Source organism: Marmota marmota, unplaced genomic scaffold (genome assembly GCF_001458135.2).
Source record: "Marmota marmota marmota unplaced genomic scaffold, marMar, whole genome shotgun sequence".
In the NCBI taxonomy this organism is placed as follows: domain Eukaryota; kingdom Metazoa; phylum Chordata; class Mammalia; order Rodentia; family Sciuridae; genus Marmota; species Marmota marmota.
In genome coordinates, this window is record NW_026000255.1 from 394985 (window position 1) to 400167 (window position 5183).

Here is a 5183-nt window from a genome sequence, read left to right on the forward strand (position 1 = left end):
GGCCCCAGTAAACTTCTAGCTGCCAGCAAATTTCCAGCTGCCAGCTGATGATTGGCTCACAGTGGCCCCAGCAAACTTCTAGCTACCAACTGATTGGTTCCTCTGCAGTGATGCTCATTGGGCTGTTTCCCCACCCTTTCAGACCACAGAGCTGCTCATTGGGGGACTTTTTTTGGCTCCCCCCACTCGACCCAGCCAATGGGCCTCAAGAGCAGGAGGGGTGGGGGAGGTTGAGACGCTTGTGGGAAGCTGGTGGTGGCAGTTAGGCTCTGAGGGTTTTCCTGAAGAGCTGTGTGGTGCAGTGTGTGTGTTCTAAAAATAAAGTTCATTTTCTTTTGACAAGTGGCTCCTGAATTGTGCCCACCCAGACTGCGGCACCCTGTCTTCCCTTCATTCCCCTTTGTCTATTCTAATAAACCTCTATTGTTACCTCCCTTCTTGTTGTATGTTAGCATCCACATATCAGAGAAAACATTCATCCTTTTCCTTGGGGAGACTGGATTATTTCACTTAGCATGATACCCTCCATTTCCATCCATTTACTGACAAATGCCATAATTTCATTCTTCTTTTTTGACTGAGTAATATTCCATTTTTTTTATTTTAAAGTTGCCCCAGAATTATTTTATATTCTAGTCATGTTCTATAATTTTTCCTTTATTGCCTTCTGTGTACTCAAGATCATATAGCCTGCCTTCAAGCCTGAAATTCTATCTATGCACTTTAATACATTACTGATCCCTTCAAGTCAAATTTTAATTTGATTGTCTTTCATTTTTACATATGCTTGGCTTATTTTTACTATTTTTATTTTGTTATTAAAATGGTCTTTTATCTCCTGTAATTGGCCTATTACTTCCTTCCTTAGATCTTCTTTTAGTACATTGAGCATTTCAGTAATTAGTTTTTTTATGATCTTCCTCTGGGTTTTTGTCAACCTTTGTTGGAGGATTGTGGGTTTGGGGGGGGGGAGTTCTTCTGTCTGTTTTCAGAGATCTTGACCTTGTGCATCAATTGAGGTGGATTTCTCTCCCTCTTTCGTGTGTGTATGTCATTTGTGCATAATTACCTTATTTGTTGTGGTTCTTCTCTCTTTTTCTGATGTATGGGTAGATGCCAAGTGGTGGGACCTGAGTTTCCTCTCTGTTTTTTTCCTCACATGTGTCCTTGTTAATTGTTTTATGTTAATGGTGTTTGATGTTCTCACTTCTTTGAGTTAGAGTTATGTCAGTGAATGTTTACTTCAGCAGCAGAGTCTATAACCTGAGAACTTTTAGTCTTCCTGTGGTTTCCCAGCACCTCACATCATGGGGAGAAATAAACAATAAAATAATATTTGCAAACAAACAATAAACAGTGTTAAAGTAAATACCCCATTCCTAGTATAGTGTCTTCAACATTAATAGCCACCAATAAAGAGAACTGATGTGTTCAGCAATTGTCAACAGTAGAAACAATAACCAGTAACTAAATCTGGCTTTAAAACAAAAAGCATGTGTCAACTATATAATCCTCATCAGTAATTGTTGTATTAAAATTAATTATTGGGTCAGGAGTTATATAAGTGACTTATTTTTGAAAGATGATAAAAATACATCTAATTAGGAAGAAAGAAAGTTAAAAATACAGCTAATTAGGGAGTTAGAAAAGACTACAATTTCAGAAAGTGAACACTGACAATGCAGAAGATATGTAGCAGGATATGCTAATACAGGAGGAGAATAAAAACAGAATGAACATTGGAAAAGAGGAAGAGAGAACAATAGAATTTGGCCATTAGCAGGACAAGAAAGAAAGAGAAATAAATAAATGAAAATAACACAAAACCCAACCAAGATATGCAATGAAAAACCCACAAACCCTCACAAGACAATGCTTATATTCTAAAAATTAGAAAATATACAAATAAGTGTGGATATATATATATATATACACACACACACACACACACACACACACACACACACATATGTATGTTCTAGAATACATCAGTACAGCAAGAATTCTCTCTCTCTCTCTCTCTCTCTCTCTCTCTCTCACACACACACACACACACACACACGCATAGAAAGAATTAAAAAATTAAAAATAAAAAGCGGGTTTTTTTGTTTAAAATCCTAAATCAGTGTAGACTGAAGGAACATTCCCATATGAGGTGGTCAAATAAGCTAACCAGATTGCATTGTCACAGTCTATGTCCTATAGTCTTTATTTCCAGTTTTTCCTGAGTTATATAATGATGGAGAGAAAAAGGGATGCATTTTTTAATCCCTTTCTGTTTTTATGTTGCTCTCTGAGCTGCCAAGTTGGAGTAGCCTAAGACTGAAGTTGTTTGATATACGACTCAGCTTCCCTTCTCACTAGTATGAAGTGCGGTTGGTTAACATACACAGTCAAGCTGTGTTTGTACCATTCAGACCAATTTGGTACACTGTAAGGGCACCACTTCTCCAGCTTTCTCTGAGGAGAGATTCAGCAGGTGGTACTAAGGTCTACTCAGGACTCTGTTGAGTAAGTAGTGTTTTTTTTTCCTTTTATGAAATTTTTTATATGTTCTTATTAGTTATACATGATAGTAGAATACATTTTTTAAAATATTTTGTTTTAGTTGTAGAGGAACACAATACCTTCATTTTTTACTTTTATGTGGTGCTGAGGATTGAACCCAGTGCCCCACACATGCTAGGTGATCACTCTACCACTGAGCCACAACCCCAGCCTCAGTAGAATGTATGTTGATATACATATATGGAGTATAACGTCTCATTCTTCTGGTAGTGCATAAAGTAGAATTACATTGGTCGTGTAATCATAAGACAGTAATGTCCAATTTATTATATTATCTTTCCTTTTCCCATTCCCCCTCCATTCTCTTCATTTCCCTTTTTCTCTTTGTAGAGACTAAACTGATCCACTCCTAGGATTAGACAATACCAGATTACTTCTACTGGTCTGTTTCTCGGGTTCCTACCAAGAAGTCCAATGGTGGGGAAAGACAGACAGTCCTTCCCCAAGTGGTGCCCAGGAACACAGACTTCTTAAGCTTAGTCCCTGAGTTTATTCAGCCCTTCCTACTCAGACTCCCAGCCAGCTTCTGTGAGTCATATGAGCCACCAAAAACAATGCTCCTCTTAGCCTTTCTGATTCAAATTCCCCTGAGTACAGTCTACTCTGTGCTTATTTCTGTCCATTTCAACTATGCACAACTTAGGTGCCTGTATAAGTAACTGCTAGGATATTGTGGCTGTGTGGTGTGTGTGTGTGTGGGGGGGTTTCCCTGATCTCCCAGACTTACAAATGTTGCAGGAGCATGCTCATCCCAAGGTGGCTCCTGTCTCAGCTTTGCATGGCCAGGTAAGAAACAGAGTGTGCTTATTTAAGCACCTGAGTGGACTTTTCAGCCTCTTGAGTCAGATAAGTTTATACAGGATTTTTGATCTCAGGTTTCTCCCTGAGAAACACCACAATGCAGCTTGGAATGTGGCTTCTTTACCCCCATTCCCATTGTCTGTTGTGAATCTCCTCTGGCCAGTGAGATTTCTTCTTTGTTTATTATACCCAAATGTCTGAGTCCCTAAGCTACTTCGAGTGTCCAATACTAAGTTTTAGTGAAATCTTGCTTTTACCCATCTCACTGAGATCCTTGGTTCTCACAATATGGTGCAGTTTGGAATACAGCTTTCCTCTACTCTGCCATCTTTTGAGTCCCCTCATTCCTTGTGTTTTGAGAAATCTCCATACTGCTTTCCAGGGTTGCTATACTAAATACATTCTACTATCATGTATAACTAATAAGAACATTAGCTATACTAATTTTCAGCCATATCAATAATGTATGAATATACGTTTTCCCACACATCCTCACCAGCATTTTTTATTATTCATATTCTTGATGATTGCCAATCTAACTGGAGGGAGATGAAATCTCAATATAAGTTTGAACTGCATTTCCCTGATTGCTAAGCATGTTGAACTTTTTTTCCATATATTTGTTGGTCATTTTTATTTCTTCTTTGAAAAATGTTTATTTAGTTATGCCAATTTGTGGAATGGGTTATTTGTAGATTTTTAGTGCTTAGGTTTTTTTAAATTTTTCATATATTCTGGATATTAATCCCTTATTAGAGTAGTAGCTGGCAAAAATTTTCTCCTATAGGCTCTGTTCACACTCATAATTGTTTCGTGACATACTTTCAATTCTTGGTTTTATTTCTTGAGTTTTAGAAGTCTTGTTAAGGAATTCAGTGCCTGCACCAATATGTGAGACTGTTGAAACTGTGTTTTCTTAAGTAGTTGAAAAGTTTTGGTCTGGTTTTGGGTATTCCAACCACTTTGAGTTGACTTTTCTGCAGGGTGAAAGATTGGGATCTGCCGCGACCCCTCGCCGGCAAGGGAAAACATGACACAGGATTCTTCTTTCAGCAGTTTATTCAGGCCTTGATTCAAGTATCATCTTCTAGTGACCCGCGCCCACCACGCCCAAGCACAGCTTAATAAAGCCTCCAGCATACCAATCTTAAGCTGCCACGTGGACCTTTCTCATAGGGTGGTAAGGGATTGCGTGCCAATTCTCCATATTAGGAGTTGTTTATCACAGGCCACAGTGGAAGCCGGCGCCATCTTCTGATGGCGGCCACGGTCTAATTAGAACGGCTCACCACAGTTCCCCCTTCTATTTTATAAAACAATGCAGGCGAAAGTAGAGGTCCTATCCTACTGTGCAGAAGTGGCTGCAATGTATGGTTCAGTCCTAAGGAGGTGCCTTCCCCAGACCTGATCCCATATCAGCCGACGCCTTTTTTCGTAGGGCGGGGCGTGGACGTCAAACCCGCATGCAATAGGACATGCTTTCCTTGAGGTCCGTTGAGGGATCACTCAAGTGCAGTGCCTTGCCTCGCATCCTGCATCGTGACGACGGCGAGAAGTAGGATAACACAGGTAGCCTGGTAGTAATGACAAGATTTAAGTTGGCAACACAATCCCTAAGCCCCAGAGGAAGGTATAGAGTCTGTAGCCGAGAAGAAAGACCAGTCCTGAAACCCATCTGCGTGCAATGGTAACAAGACCTGCAGAGTGCAAGGGCTATTCAGCACTGGGAGAGAATAAGGAAGAAGACATGCCAATCCCAGTGCAATGCAAAATTAGCTTGGGGTGCAATGGCCATGCTCAGAAATCACTGTTTA